Source organism: Lagopus muta, chromosome 13 (assembly GCF_023343835.1).
Source record: "Lagopus muta isolate bLagMut1 chromosome 13, bLagMut1 primary, whole genome shotgun sequence".
Lineage (NCBI taxonomy): Eukaryota > Metazoa > Chordata > Aves > Galliformes > Phasianidae > Lagopus > Lagopus muta.
In genome coordinates, this window is record NC_064445.1 from 14145283 (window position 1) to 14162027 (window position 16745).

The following is a 16745-nucleotide window of genomic DNA, read 5'->3' on the forward strand; positions in this document are numbered from 1 at the left end:
ATGCCTATCATTTACAGAATGTTTTGGAAGCTGGACCTGTTAAGTCTTCTGAAGAAGCTTCTGTGCTCAAATAAGAGGACTTGTAAAGGGAGCAGCTGTCCTGCCTGAAGGTGTAGTTGGTAGTTTCCCCTTATGGAGGACTAGAAAAACTTGGGGCAGATCTGTCCCATCCGGAGAGATACTAAACTGTTGTAATAAAACTGTTTGTTTATAACAAAGATCTCTGTAGTCATTCCTGAAGAGAACATTTCCACATCGCTCTTCACTATAACAGTTGTGTGACCTATGCGTTTATAGGTGCTATGAGAGCACTTCCACCAGGGACTAGGGAAAGCAAATGGGGTGGGAGGGGAGTGAGGATGTCCCCATTTAAGCAGGGAAGCTGGAGGAACTTGAGATCTGCTACAGTGCACAGATTATCTGGAAAACAGTGCAGGAGAAGTTGGGGCAGGTGGAAAGGGGGTGAGCAGCTGCAGCTGTGGGAGCAGCCAGAAGAGCAGTGGTGGTTGGTGTTGTGTGAGGTTTTCTCACTGCAGCCCTCAGTGTCTGGGAAGGCCATCTTTCTCAGGGAACAGAACTTGGTGCTTCTATCTGGCAGTTTCATGCCTTATGAAAACAGTGTGAAAAGTTACCTTCTTTTATTTTATCCATTGTGAATTAGTTGGATGCTGCCCAAGGCCACAGATTCTTCAGGATTGTTTTTTGAGTGCTTTCTTTGCCTCTTATTTTGTGATCTCTGCTGGGGAAAAGAACACTTGATTATGGAGTATTTTAAATCATAGCAATCCTAAGCCCTGCTACTAATGAGAAGCTGAGATTTTGTGCCAGTAATGCCAAATGCTGCATACTGGTGGCTTTGGAATTTCATGGAGCTTCTACACAATTCCAAGAGTAAATCCATTATGTTGGTGGTGAGTCATCTTTTCTAAATGAGCGTAATACAGCAGTGTTCAGGTAGCAACTGCATTATAGCTTAAGATTCTCGAAGGAATTGGCTGTTACAAATTTTTAATTGTAATGCACCTTGAGGAACTGGTTATACAACCATGATGGTACAACTAGTAACTATATTGGTAAACTGTAAACTTTTAATATTTATTAGTTGTGTCACTAGCCGTATTTATATACTTATGGATAGAACTTCAACTTTGCTAATTGCTCCTTTTTTTTTCTGCCTGAGCTCCCTGTTCACCAACTAATGCTTTTTTTAATGAACTCGTATTCAGTGGTAGTAGGCACAGTAAGAACATGGGATAATAGGAGTTTATATTTGGCTCTTCACTGATATGGAGTCCTGTCTTTTATTTATACAGAACTTCTGGATAGATACTGTTCACAAAGTGCTCTTCTGGAAAGAATAGCTGCTCATTAGAGGCTGATACACCTTATTCATTGACAACACATTTGTTGCTGAGTGTTTTTTAATACTGTTCAACAGATGGGGGCCCTGCCTCTATGTGTTGGTGAATGTATTAATCACTCCGCGGCAGGGGCAAACTAGACCACTGATTTGGCATCTGATTTGAGTGATACCACTGATCAGTTAACTCTTTCCAACCGTGTTTGACTGAAAAGCCTACTTTGGTTGCATGTGGGAAACTGCACGTACTCTATGCCATCAACTCTGCTTCAGTCATCCCCTCTAAATAAAACAAGATGATGTGGTGCTTGCTTCCTTCTTGTGGTTGGAAATCCCTGGTGCCCTCACATGTTTTTAAATGAGGATTCATATTTTCATTCAGTACCTTGTTCCTCATCGCTGGAGGTTGTTGGCAGTCTGATTTCCTTGTGCTCTGCAGTTGGTTGGTAGGAACATCCCTGGGTGCTTCCACCCTTCTCAGAGCTGTTTGTAGCTCTCCTGCTTGGCATGTGTGACCTTGCCACAGCTCGAGTTCAAGCAGCCCTGGAGACGATCAGCTTATGCCAGGCTGTGCTGCTGATTGATGCTTACACGGCTGCAAAAACTGAATCATAGAATGGCTTGGGTTGAAAAGGACCTCAAAGATCATTTAGTTTCAAGCCCCCTGGCGTGGGCAGGGTTGCCAACCGCTAGGAGGAGAGGCAGGAGTTGTAGGTTATTACTGCCACTTGAAATACTGCTTGGTGTTTGGATTGTAGGGTGGTCAAGTCTCTGTAATGAACAGAGATGCATGAGTGTGTGAGATGTGCTCAATAAAAACGTGCTTCTGATTTGAGAGGAAGATTTTGCATCCTAGCCTTAATTCAAATCCTGCTGGGCTGGCTGGCATCATGGATATTTTCATGAGGAGGTTCCTTGGAAACCTGTCCAAATTAACAGATTGGGATCTTGGCAGGTTTCTGAGCTGTTGTGAGGGCTGCTCTCACAGCGGGCCTCTCTGCTAACACTGGAAACAAAGAGGGAAAAGGTTGTGGCTTCAAAACAGTTACCTGTGCTGGGAAACTTGGTGTGCAGTTATCTGGCAAGTAGTGATAAAACCTATGTTTTATTGGTAAAAAACTGAAATTTGAAGTAAAGCTGCTGTAACTTGCTGCTGAGAGTGTCATCTCAGTACTGAGGTGCTTGGGGCTTTAGTTTAGATTTGCCTCAGCAAGGCCATAGTCCTGCACTCCCCTCCCAGTTGGTCGGTCCTTACCAAAAGTACCCGCATGGATGGTGTTGTGAGGGATGAGCCGGGTGCCCCTTCCTGCTCCAGCCCTACAGGTTTCCAACTTGAAGGGCTCTGCTGCTTCAGCTCCTGGTGGATGTGGTGCTCCCTGTGCCCACCTGCTCTCGCCTGGAGCGGAGGCCTCTGCCAAAAAGCAGCATAAACATCCCAGCATCGCTCAGTGTGCTGCAGGGCTGGGCTTCAGTGACTTGCTGCTAGAGTTGTTGCTGGAATGAAAAACAAAGGAAACAACACCTGCCCCTTTCAGAACAGTGTTTCAGCATCACTTCATAGCTTCTATGGGTATGTACTTCAGAAATGATTTTAATTATTTACATTACGAAGTGATTTTAGTAGGCTTTGAAATTCACCTTTTGATGATTCCCACTGCTTGAATGCTCGTGCGGAAGAGGTACAAGAAATTTCCTTTGTTCAAACATCAGCCCTGGAGATTCAACATTTCCCTTCCACACTGAAAAAGAAACTTAATTTTTGCCTATTTGGTATTCTGTGATAATGAACTCCTCCATATGCTGTATCTTATTATTATACAGACCTGAAGATTTTGTGCTGGTAACAAAAGGAAAATCAATTTCAACAAATACAGTTGTTGCCTTCTTATTAGGTTACGGTACTCAATGCAAATTAATGTTTTGAATTTGTTGTTAGTCATTAGGTGCAATTATTGATTTAGGACTTACGAGGTAAAAGTGAATAAATAAGCTTTTGATTTTGTTTTAGTACTGTGACAACATGACCAAGTTTATGGAGCTGCAAGTTATTTTGTGGTGAATCAGAAACAGAATCAGAGATAACCTATTTTTTTCAGCACTGACAGGTGTTCCATTTTAGAAGTGTACTCAGGGACCTGAAAAGTAAGAGCTGACTGAGCACCAGTCCTGATTCCTATCCAGTGTTCTGTGGGAACTCATCTTGGGTGCAATGCTTTTACGTGGTTTTGTGCCTTTTGTGTAGATGTGCTGGGTTGCAGGTGCTGGTAGAGCCATCACAGGCAGAGAGAATGACCCTTGTGTGCCATCATGTTTGCTCAAGCATTTCTTTATGAGGATCCTTACAAGCAGAAGTTTTGATGGATGAGTGAGAAATCGGCCAAAACAAACTGAAAAGCAGGATGCAGATACATCATCAGATTTTCTGTTTATAAAAGCACCAACTACCATACACAGTGGCAGAGCTTGTTCTTTGGTGCTCAGTGTTTTGTTTCAACAATAAAGGTGATTTGAATTGGAAAGGCAGGTACAATGGTGTTATAAAAAGACTGAATCTCTGGCAGAAGTAGAAACAGGCATCAGTTATTTGCTGTAAGATTTATGGTATTCTGTACACTGGTAATTTACTTTTTTATTTTCTTTCTGCAGAGTTACATCCAACCCTAATGGTCTTTCTGTATTGACCGATTGCTGCAGTCACTTTGTTTAACAATCCCTATTCTACTCTGTTGATTTGTGTACAAGACACATCTAATAAGGGCTCCCCAGAGCCAGGCATTACCTAAAGCAAACGTTGCTGACTCTCAGATTTTGTACCAATCTCCATCATTCTGCATCAGATGCCTTGCTGCATGCTGCCCTCTCGTTCGTTTTCTGTTTGCAGAGTCACATAAACATTTATGTACTTTGTGGAGTGTTTGAGGTTTACTGTAGTCTTAGGTGCAGAGGCAGAAAATTAGGATTGTGGACAGTAATTCACTTGAAAACAGGAGCACAGTGTTGTCGAGTTGTACTTTGTAAAGAAAATGGCTCTGTCTTCCACATGGGTATTTTGAGATACAGAACTCTTTAGAAAAATATGTTCGGTGGCATTCAACCATCCTGAGGTCTGCGTGATTTACTTAATGTTTACCTCCAGCTTTCTCAGTTCATCTGCCTTTAGAATCCTGTGCATGGGCTGGCTGCATCACTCTTGAAAAAAACGCATCTTTCATGCACAATTTTCTTGGTACTATGTTGAAAGTAGGCTGTCTGAACATGGTCAGAAAGTCTTCATCAGCAGAGGAAACTAAAAGTAACACGTAGTTAATTACATCTATTAACAAAATAGATGGAAAATATTCTTCCCCCCCCCCCCCCCCCCCCCCAACAGGGATATTAAACTGTTACAGTAAGTTATTCCAGTGGTTTTGAGTGGTTGCTGTATCCCTTGCTCACGCCTAGATGCTCCTGAAGTAGACTAGGTGAGGCAACCTAAACAGTCAGCCCTTCAGTCAGAGCCTGTTTGCGTGTGCCAAGGGTGCTGGAGAGTTAAGGAGAGCCTGCTTTGCAATTAATGCAGTACAGTATGTTTGTGTTGACATACAGCTTTGATGAGACTGTCAGCGATTTACTACCTGCTTTTTTAAAGCCATTCCTCAAGGAAGAATGGTGCCTGGAACCTAAGATGAGCAGCACTGCTAGCTTGCCTATGTACTCAGTTTATTTTTGATTTAGCTTAGAGGCCTTCTTTGGAGGGTTGCTATAGAAATGATTGTTCTCATTGGGAATTAGCTGTTGTAATTACAGTATTTTTACTGCTCTCATGGATTTGGGTCAATGCCTTTAAAAATAGACCAGAAAGCAAGGAGAAGAGTTGATTGAAGACTTAGTACCCTTGATCAAATGGAAGCAGAACCTGGCTGGCAGGAAACCTATTAAAATAAAAGACGAAATAAGACAGACAGTTTTGTCAGATGGGGACCACATTCCTGCTGGAGATCTGCTATGATTGATGTGAATCCTCTGAAGTTGCTGGAGGTTATAAATAGTAGGTCCTCTGCAAAGACTGTGGGTTACGTCTGTATCTTAGATAGCTAGAAATAGATACAGATACCTTGTCAAAGACTCAGTGGCATCATAAGGAAAAGTATATATGAACAGATCTATCACAATACTGAGTTCAGTAGATGCTTCTCCTTCTGAAGCAAAGTTGGGGAGGGTATGTCTAAAGGTTGCTACATTTATCAACGAGAAAAATGAAGATAACATCTTCTTACAGTTTACTAGTTATCTAATAGTCATCAAAAAGACCACACAACTTTCAGTATGATTTTTTTTTTTTTGGCAGCTTACATTTATCTGTTTGCTGAGAGCTATCTTGTGTTCTGCCTCGTGCAAGTGCTATTGGCCTTCTCTAGTTAGTTTTTGGTACTACCTGGCCTCTTTTATCTTCTTGGCTCTGTTATTTTATGTGTGGGACTGTCTTTTATTCTTCCTGTATAGTGTCTGGCCTTGGCCAGGGTTTGGGCTTCTTAAGGAAGAGACCTAAGAGCTCATCAGAGACCCAAGAGCTGATCAATTCCCCTATATTGCAAGCACTGCTCCTTAGTGTGTGTGCTCTGCTCACCATTTACACTTGCTGCGCACATAATGGAAGAATCATTGAATAGCTTGAGTTGGAAGGGAGTGAGACCTTTCCCACTTGTCTCTTTCTCCAGCCCCTTCCCCTCCTTTAAACGCCCTAATAGTTTTAATCTCTTCACGTTGCAGCATGTTATACTCAGTACTCAAGTTGGTACCAGTGCACAGCAGAGTGGGGCAGGCCCTTCCCTTGTCCAGCAGGCAGTGCTGGGGCTGGTGCAACCCAGGGGATGGTTGGCCCCTCTGGCTGCCAGGGCATGCTGCTGGCTCAGATTCAATTTGCTGCCAACAGGCTGTGGGCACAGCCTGTGCTGGGCCTTGGCTGAGCATGGAAGGCCAAGAAGGGGGGAAGGAGGGCCATGGAGGTTCCCCCTTCTCTAGGTGTAGGGCAGCACCGAGGGACTGGAGAGGCCTTGGCAACCTCCTGCACGTGGAACCTGTCTGTAACACAGCTCACAGGCAATGTGTGTCTGGCCAAGCCACAAACTTTGTTCTCTTGTTACTACTCTACCTCAGCAATTTTGACTGTTTAAAGCAGAAATGTGATGCAGAGTTTTCACAGGCTTCAGAGGTGTTCTCAGCATGCCCCCTTTTACACATTCATGTAACTCAGGCTCTGATAAGTGTGTTTTGCAGGATCTCTGCTGCTAGCTCATGAAGACTGCCTTTCTGCAGCCCACAGTATCAATCCATGGCTCTCTAAGTTTGAGTAGTGTCTGCTTATGTTCCTGATTATGGAGCAGTGACATTCCTGATTGAATTCTGTGCTGTGCACAAAGCAGGTATGTGCTCCTCAATAGCTGGCATTAATTTCTTGTTGATTTCATCAGAATGAAATAAAAGCTAGTGTTTCAGGATCAAAGTGACTCTTAAAAGCCAGGAACCCTGTGAAGAGCCCTTGACTGCTGGGGTGGATTCTTGTTGCCTACAGCTCAGGTGGGGTTGGCCTGCTGGCTCCCCCCTGGAGCTCCCAGTTGACTCCATGGTCCTGAGCCAACTTAACTGGACACATGACTTAACTGGGCTTTAAGATCACACAGTCTGGCTTTCCTTGTTTGTGTATTGTCTATGGCTTTGTAGCCAGGCTCTCTGACAGAGTGAATACAGACAGATACCAAGAAGGGGACTGCATTTTCTTTCCAATAGCTCCTTTGATCAAGCTCAGCAGGATTTCTCAGGTTGCAGCTCTAGAGCATTGAGCTCGTTGTGTCTGGGCATCACCCCAAGATGAGTGCAAAATGGATAGTTCCCCTTCCATGCATAGAGTGTCATGTGCACCTAAGTTGGGTAAAGATGCACAGAAATATCCAGAAACACCCGTGTGCCCATGATGCACTCGTAGTTCCTCTGTGACAACAAGCTCCCTCCTCTGCAGCTTGCTCACCTTCTCTTCTTGTCCCCAGCAGTCTGTGCTGTGCGTGTCCTTTAGGGTTAGGATGGATATTGAGCTCTGTGTTACAACGCTGAGCGAAATGGGCTGCGATCTTGGCTGGGGTCTCTAGGTGCTGCAGTAATTTTAATAAGAGACAGGTAATAAGATTCAGTGTTTGCAGCTTTTTCCCATTCTTGTCTGCTCTCAGTAGTCAGAGAAGCAGGGACATAGCTGAACAGAACAGTAAGTAATTGATTTGCTTCCTATTGAATAAGTGATGTGCTGGTGGAATGATTAATGACAAAGAAATCACAAGTGTCACTGACACAAAAATGGGGATAATCGTTCCCTTGACAATTTTTTTTTCTAGTTGAGTTTAACTTTCTATTGGGAAATAGTTTTGCTAATTCAACAACACCACCCCATAAATAACTCATCATTTCTTATAAATGTCAGCTAGGGAAATTTGTATTGAAGCACTGGGAAATGACACCTGTAAAAGAAACATTGCCACAAATAATGGGAAAATTGCAGATGTATTTTATACCTATCCTGAAAATCAAAAGGTCTCATAAATACAGTCTGTAAAAATGTCTGCAGAAGAGTTAACGTAACAGTACAAGCAATAAGCCTGACCTTTCACTGTAATTTATTTTAGATTTGCTCAATCCTTTTTTATTAAAACTAGCACATCTGAAGCAGAATTAAATCCCATTATACCGGCTCTGTGATTGTATCAATTTTTCTCTGCCATGGCACACTTTATTAAAAGTTACTTTGTTTCATATTGGCTAATGCAATCAGGGGAGTAAATGAGGTTTTGTGTTCTTCAGTAGAGAAAGAAGCGTGTGGTTTCTGTCCTTGACAGTGGTATGAACTGCCACGAGGCTGGGCTGCGTTCCAGCCTTACAGCCCCCAGTTCAGGTGTTTTGTCCTGGCACCTCTGCTGGTGCTGGGAGGACACAGGTGCCATCCTGCGCCAGTCTGCTCCAGGCCTGACCCTGCCTTACATGGGGCAGCAGCTTAACACAGGGGTTAAAAGCAGCGTATGCATCTCTAAGGCCTTGGATTCACCCTATCAGAGATGCTATGGAGCCCAGGATTGATGAGTTTTTCTGGGATTCATATCAGCTTCGGACCCCCAGGCCCTGAATTCTATTTCCTAAATTAGATAGATCTTTGCTCTGGACCAGGAGGTGTGCTCGAGTAACCTTTGCCTGCATTCCTTGTCTCCATTCCTTGTCTCTTGTCTTTTAGTGGAGCCTGTTTCTCATGCCATTTGTTTGCTCTCAGAGCCAGCAGTCACTCAAGTGGCAGTGCATTTGCTGCCCTGTGTGGATTTTCGCTGGCTGTTTTCTCCCGTGGTTTCTTGCAGTGCAGAGTTGTGGGATGTAAGGAGGGCATTTAGATGGAGCCAAGCATTTTCCAGGTTTAAAGCCTGTCCAGAGTTACATAACTGAATAAGGTCTCCCGCACTTTGGAGTATTTACTGCTTCTATTTAATGGGCTGTTTAATATTTCAGTACAGACTTCTGTAGCCTAGCAGGGCCATATTTCCATACTTATGGCATGTTTACAGTGAATAATAATAATGGGCACAATTTACGTGTACAGCTTAATGCCCCCAAATCTGGTGCTATAAAATGTTATGTGTGGGCACCTGGGGCAAGAACCTTTACCCCATCTGCAGTTTGTTCTGTATAGCATTAGGGAGAGAGCTCACAAACGTGAGCTTTTTGTTTCTTCTCCTTATTGTAGATGTGATCTGGTGTAGCCTCTCTTTCCCTCTCCCGTGTAGAGTGCACAGGGTAAGAAAGAGGTATGGCTGGAGCTCCCCTGAAAAGATGTGTCATTTGCAGAAGAAAATCAGGAAAGCCTCACAGCAACTCTTAGTTCTCTTGAGGATCACATTGCTGTGTGCCACTGAGGAAGCTGCTGAAGCCAGGAGCATGCAGCTGCCTCTGCAGTCCCTGTGCAACATCTTCCCTTCTCTGCAAAGCACCACATCCAGCACAGCTCTACTTGGTGCCTGGATGTGTCCTCAGAGCAGCCTTTATGGGAGCAGTGCTCCTCTCCCTCATTAAGACTGAGTGCTCTCAAGCTCTGGACTTCAAACGAGTTTTCCAATTTGGAAAAAAAAATCCAGCAGCTTTCTGCCTTTAAAATAAAAGTGTTATCTCACAGGAGTAAAAGCAACTTCAAATGTATATCAGGTACAGAATGAGGCCTCTCGGCAGTGTTACAGTGTAGGACTATGTAAGGGAATAACGACATGCTGCTTATTTCTGTCTGCACACAGCTGACATTTCCAGGTGCAATGTGCCCTGTCTGTTGCATCTGCAAATGGTCCAGAGCAGCCCACAGCCTCCTAGATTTTGGAACTTACCATTTCTTCAGCCAAACACAAATATCTGCAAGTGGTAGGAAAAAAAGGAGAAACTTTGGAGGGGAATTGCTTATTCACCACTGAATAAGATCTTGTTTCTAAGAGGGTCTGTTTGGTATTAATTCTGTCTTGAATGCTTGCTTAAAAATAATTAAATTCTGGCAACAAGAATTGAGCTGACAAGCCCTGATGCTGTGCAACTGTCTGTTTTGTTCCTGGGCAGCTGTATAGCAGCCAGCTCAGGCGTGGATCTTCCATCACAGTAAGGGCACTCTTGGGAAGTGAGGAATCGCTGCTCACCGTACCCACCCAACCCTTGGCCTCAGGCACTCACTGTGATACCTGGAGTGAACGTGCACACACAAAACTCATTTCACATGGGCCACTGAACAACCATTAGACGTGAAAAATGTCCCTACCCCCAGGCTGTGTTTGAACCAGTGACCTGGAGGTGCAACATGCTGCACCTCCTGCAGCTGTGGAGCACTTTGGCTGTATCTAAAAGCAAATTAATCTGCCACTCCATCATACTAATCGTGCTGTTAATCACTTAAACTTTTTTTTTTTTTCACAGATCAGCACAAACATAAAAGAACTATTTGAGAAAACCTTTACGCCGAGTTTCAAATGTCCAAATCTTTTTTGTCTGCTGGCTTACATTTTTCTGCATGTAAAGTCAATCATATACTTTTGATCTGGACAACTTTTATGTAAGTAAAAAGGTCGCCAACAGCAGTTCTCTCTGATGATGTAGAACCTTCCCCTTCTATCAGGCAAGCTTCTTTTTCTTCTTCTTCTTCTTCTTCTTCTTCTTCTTTTTTTTTTCTTTCTCTTTAATTTAAAAGCAGAACAGATAGGAAAAAAAGTTATCCCCATAAATACCATACACCCCTTCACATTGTGGAGTTCCTGGTAGATATGGCAGCAGACAGACCCAGCTGTAATCCCAGTCACTGGGGGTGACTGAATCTCCAGTTCAGAATCTCCAGTTTCCTTTTGAGCAAGGGAAGAACTGAGGATGCAAGTAATTAGAAGTGCAACTGCAAACCAGCAGGAATCTTATGACAGAAATCCTGACACTTTTTAGCTGTTTTGAACTGCTGGCACTCCACTAAATTCATGTAGACACATCAGTAGATTTGGTTTTATACAGGTAAGACTCCTCAAATGACCGGTGTGGGCACTTTGTCATCTTGTACAGTGGCTGAAGAATCTGATCTTGTGAATGCTGATTTCAGCTCACATATCCTAGTGGAGCACTAAGCAGCAGCTCACTGCTAAGGAGTTCACTTTGTGATGTCTCTGGGCAATACATGCTAGAGCTGCTTGTTGCATTCCTGCAGTTTATATCAAATGCCCACGATGATGTGGACAAGAATAATTAGTTAAATAAATATTCTGGTGTCAATGCTGTGGCAGGAGATACCATGGGAATTATCTGTATGCAAAAGGATAATTTAAGTTGAGAGCATCTACAAGACTGATCAATGCCAAATCTACTGTTACCATTGATTTAGGCATAATTAGTATGAATGAAGACAAAAGACTGTCATCAAAAGTAATAACTTGAGGCATAGCAGGTACTGCAACAGGCAGAAACCTCCATCAGAGGTGTTTAGGAAAGGTGTTTTGATCTCGTGCCCTGATGACAGGACTCAGTGTGTTGACTCTGGCTGGATTTGCTGGTTGGTTTGCTCTGTCTGGCATAGATGCTGTGCTACAACAAATCTATTCTGTCTCTTCCAGAACAGCATTAGCTTACTGTCTTTTTTCTCATTGGTGTATTTGAAGAGCTCTGCACTGAAACAACCCTTCTGTCCTGGTACTGTGTTAAAGATCTCTATTTTTTTTTCTTTAAAATTCAGTTGAAGATTGGCTTTGATTTTGGATCTGCTACTTGTTTTTGAAGTCTCCTACAGCCTCTCTCTATCTGTTCCCAAGCTTTTGCAGCTGGCTCAGAGCTATCCTCAGTTTCTTACTACTGCCCTTTCATTGGTACATGCTGTGCAGATTTCCTCCTACCCAGTGGACCAGGCTTTCCTTGCACTCTGTTCCCCACTTGCCCTGCAGCTTGTTTGTCATCTGTAAAGTCTAGCCCACAGTAGTTGTATGGTGCCCTAATCCTCTGGAGAATGTGTGTGCCAGGTCTGGGTTGACAGATGATCTGTGTTATAGACGCAGCTACTGCCAAGTGCCAGAGTTTATTCTTTCTCATGCTGTATTACCTTCAGTATTCACTATCAAGAGATCTCCAGTTCCCAACTTCTGTACCAGCCATGCTGCTTCTATCCTACTGATGTGTTGCTTTATCTGTTACCCATCCAGTGTCTGTACCCAGCTGTAGCTGGCTTTACAGGGTGCCAAGCTGATGGGCACCATTGCAAACAGTGGGCAGCCCAGGATAGCAACCCATTTGAAATCTGCATGCTTGATATTCCCTCATGTTCAGAGGGAGAAAGAACTAACAATGGGCTGGCACAGCCTCTACTTAAGGCTGTGGCTTTAGCTGAATTGACCAGAATTTTCCCTATTTGTCCAGAATGAGTTGCTGACCTGGCACTCAATTGCAAGTGGCCTGCTGACTTCAGCTGGGCCGTGTTGGCTTTTCCTGGTTGCAGACCTGATCCTGTGCTGGTTTTGATCGATTCAGGGATCAGGTCAGCTGCCTTGATGTTGGCTGACAAGGGAGGTTCAGGAGCCCCATGAGTAAGGTGCACTGAGTAAATGATCTGTTCTTTCACCATCAGCCTTGAAAAGTGTTAGATGAGCAACAGTGTGTTGAAAATTTGTCCTTCAGCTTGCTGTCAGCATGACTTTCCCTTAGGGAAAGCAGCATACTGGACTGCCAAGAACCAGCACCGACTGTGGGAAATGGTGAACAGGGGTGGCAGGGCCAGAGGTGAGAGAGCACTGTTCAGCTGGGCAGCTCTCCAGGCAGTCCAACTGCACCTCAGTGGAAGTAAATGACTTCCACCCTTTCTAGTGAGATTTTCTTCACACAATAAAAGGTCATCAGTTGATTTCTGGCTGAGCAGCAGAACTGCTTCCAGGCTGAATAAATGTAATGTGGCCTTTCATTACTTTGTGTGGCTGCTTCTACCAAAGAGCACCTCTTTATTGTTGGAGATTGCCATTGGGACAGCACTGTTTTGAGCCAAAGGGAAGAGGAGTGCCAGCACAGACACTCTGCCTGGGATTAAGATATCAAAATACCAGAGAAGGTGTAGAGTCTGCACTAGTAAATGAATTTAATCTCTACGTTCTTTAATCAGGAGCCTGTTCCTCAGGTATTGTGTGTCTCTGTAACTTACTAGTACCAGGAGGAGTTTGTGCTGATAGAGGAGTTGGTTTGTATACATATATATGATTTAGTTTTCATTTTGCCTCTCTGTCTTTCATTTCTGAATTAAGCATAAACAAGGCCACTTAGGAGAGCATCTTTGTGAGGCAGGAAAAATCTCCAAGTTCAAATTCATAGGTGTTGGAACTGGGTATTTTGAGGAATTGGCTTTGTCCTTTGCTGGCATCCCCTTCTGTATGGTGCACGTGGGCACAAGAAGGTGCTGGGTGGTAGTACTGGATTTCCTGGGAAATCATCTACCCCCAGAATAAGAAGAAAATGAAGGGTGAGTGCTGTCCTTACTTATTCATAGCTCAAGGTGATGGACTTTCCTTCTTAAAAGACGATTGATTCTGGTTGTGAGGGGAAGAAACAACACGACCGTGCATTTGCTTTCCAAATCCTGGATGGCATTTTGACTCCTGCTGAAGCAGCAGCTCTGCTGTTCTGCCTTCTCCCTTATGCCTGCTTCCTATAAAGTCAATCCTGAGGATCGTTGAAGAGTTAAACATTTTAAAAGCAAGGATTCTAGGAAATGCAAACAAGGTAGTTTTTAATGGGAAAGTATAAATTAACTATGGAGAAGGAAATAGCATGTTGAAAATAGATTAATAAGGAACGCGACTATGGATGCCTGGATAGCTTTACCAACTAGTCAATTAGAGCCAATTATCGTCCTTAAACTCCTAGCACTGTGTTTAGTATGCTTGTAGTGCATCCAATTTAGCTTGCACTGTTTCTAGGTTTACAATTTTCTTTCTGTGTCTGAAATGATCTAGCTGGAGACACCATGAAAGTGCCAAGCATTAAGTATATAACAATTGTAATTCTTTTGACTGAAACCTGATTTGATTCAGTTGAAAATGACTTTAGTGTATTGGATTTACGGTTCATTTAACAAGTGCTGTAGATGTCAATGCATTAGTGTAAACCTGATGCAGGTAGTAATTTGGTTTCTAATGAGGTTCCCCAGCAGTATCCAACTATGAAAAATGGGACAGTCTTCAGTGGAGCACAAAGCACACCTGCTTGGTCACAGATGTTGTCTGAGGCCCTGCCTCCCGACTTCCTAGGAGCAGCGGCTTTATGTCTTGCAATGGGCTTTAAAAATGCCTCAAGTTGATAGAACATTGGAAGCGCAGATTGAGAAGTATACAAGATAACTCTTGAGAAGTTTTGTTTTAATTATAGGTTTAAATTACAACTTAAACTCCTGTAGTCTTAACTGTGCATTTGTTGCACAATTGTGCAGATGCAAAATTCCAGCCAGATTTAATGAAACTGCAGCAGCTGAGATCAAGAGAAACCTTTTATCGTTATGGGGCTGTGTGATAAGACCTCCTTACCTTACTGCTGCCTCCAGAATGTGTCATGGAATGATCTTTTTAGTGAAGGAGCTGTTTTGTAGTAAATGTTTAGGTTGTGGTGGAAACAAAAGCACTGGAGAAAGGGCAGGACAGAAGGCCATGAGGTTCCCTTGCTGCTTGGCCCACCTTTCTTCTGGACATGAGATATGTTTCAGAAAAGCAGTTGTGGAGGATGCGAGTGAGGATAAGCCACTGAAATGCGGACAGCAAGGTCTGAAGGATGAATCAGCGATGTTGGTACAAGCTGCACCTCAAAAGTAGGATGTGGTTTTGAAAATGTATCTGCCCATGGTGTGTTTCTGTTTTCTTAGGCTTTTAGCTTTGGACTCCTAGGGTCTCTTCTCAGACAGCAGCTCTTGGACTCACTGCTGTGCCCAGGGAGCTTCCAGGGACGTAGGTCTCCATGCATGTCCCTCCAGTTTGTCATCCCTTTCCAGGGTGATGCAGGTGACTGAAAGCTTTGTTGGTCCTGCAGCAGCTCTCAGTGGCTTTTTCCCTGTGCAAAGGGCCCTTCCAGGCTTCTGGCCACCGCCTTTCAGTGTGATTTTGTTCTCACAAAATATTTAAAACTTTTACACGCAGCATCCCAGCAAGTAGCTTATCAGCATCAAGCTGATTTCCAGAAGCTGAGACATATTGATCAGTATGGGGTATACCAGACCCTGACCCCAGCAAACGGTGTTGGTGTGATTAACTGTACGGAGAATAGCTTCAATCCTATGCAGAGAAGCCCTTCACTGTTTCTTGATTCACTTCATGTCTCAGCTGGAAATACAGTGCTCTTCTTAATTCCCTCCCTTTGCTGTTATTTAGCTGCTAAGTGCTACGTGCTGCTGTAGATAATGGAAGAAGCTGTTCAGAATGAACAGAAGAAGTGGTGAGCTGTGGAAGGTGTTAAAATACAAACTTTGCCTTGTGAACCTCCAATGGGTAAGTCTATTTTAGTTTAAGTTGGCTATGCCCATGCTATTTGCTACATCTGGGTTCATTAAACATGTATGCCATACTCTATGAGATGCTAAAACTAACATACAGGACCCATCTGCAAATTTGTTCATGCAATCCCAGCTTAAGGCTAAGACAACAGCACAAGATGCCTCTTCTAGCAGCTTGCAGTGGTTTCCACCAGTCAGAACAATCAATCCCAAACGGCTGCTGATACAGACTGAGTTATTTAACTGAAATGAATCGCGTTGTGGCATTACATGTCTAATGCTGTTAGCAGTTACTAATGACAGAGGAATAAAATTTGCATAGGAATTATTATGTAGCGCATCCTCTCCCTATAATGATGTTGGTCTCCCAGTGACTTTTGCAGGTGCTTCTAATTGATTTATTTGGAAGCAGCTCTGGATAGCACAACCGTTCAACTGAGATGCCCGAGAGAGCACAGACTGTTGGCTTCAGTTGCCTTGGGAGATCTATAAATATACGTGCTATTTCATAGTATCAGAAAAGTGTGTTAAGTTGTTTGGGTATGTTAATATTTAATATGCAAAGTCAAAGCAATTTTGCATTTTGTACTTTAGTGTGTTCTGAATTTAAGACTGAATAATTGTTTAAAACGTGCTGTCCAGAATCCTACTCTCACCAACAAACCTGAAGACTGAGCTGAAGTTAAGGCTGAGCAGTGAGCATTGCAAAGTATGGCACAGCCACCCTCTGAGGTGGAGCCACAGGGAGGAGACAAACTGACACTGAAATGGAGAAACGCAGAGCTGGGCACTTGCCAGATCAGATCTAACAGCTCAAATTGAAAGGCATGTTTAAACTGCATTGAGTCCCTGCATCATTCAACATTGAAATAACTTTAATTGAATGAAGCTTAATTAATTTCCAATCGCAGAAAAATTAGCGACTTAGGTTCTGAAGAAACGAGTCTACAGAAAAATGTTGATCATTTTATTTGAATGCCATTTTGGCATAATTTTCTTCAGGGCTCTTATGTAAAGTGGCATTTGGAGACTGCAGTGTACATGGTGTGGGATGTGCTCTTACCCAGCCTGCAATGCTAGGCACGCTCTGTGCTCTAAGTGAACTCAATTTACTGAGTCCTTCCTCCAGGGACAAACCCCAAACAGACACCTTTTAAGGGCTACAGCATCCCTGCTGACACCATGTCCACACACTGGCTGAGGATGGTGTTCCCAGCTCGCTGATCCCAGAGTCAACAGAAAACACAAGGGCCAGCATGCCACTGCAAGGCGCGCCTTGGCTGGGATAAGCTGGGAAGTTCATATTTATTTTATAAAGTTTATTAAAGGGCATGAAATGCCATGCCATTTCATTCTGAACAGCTC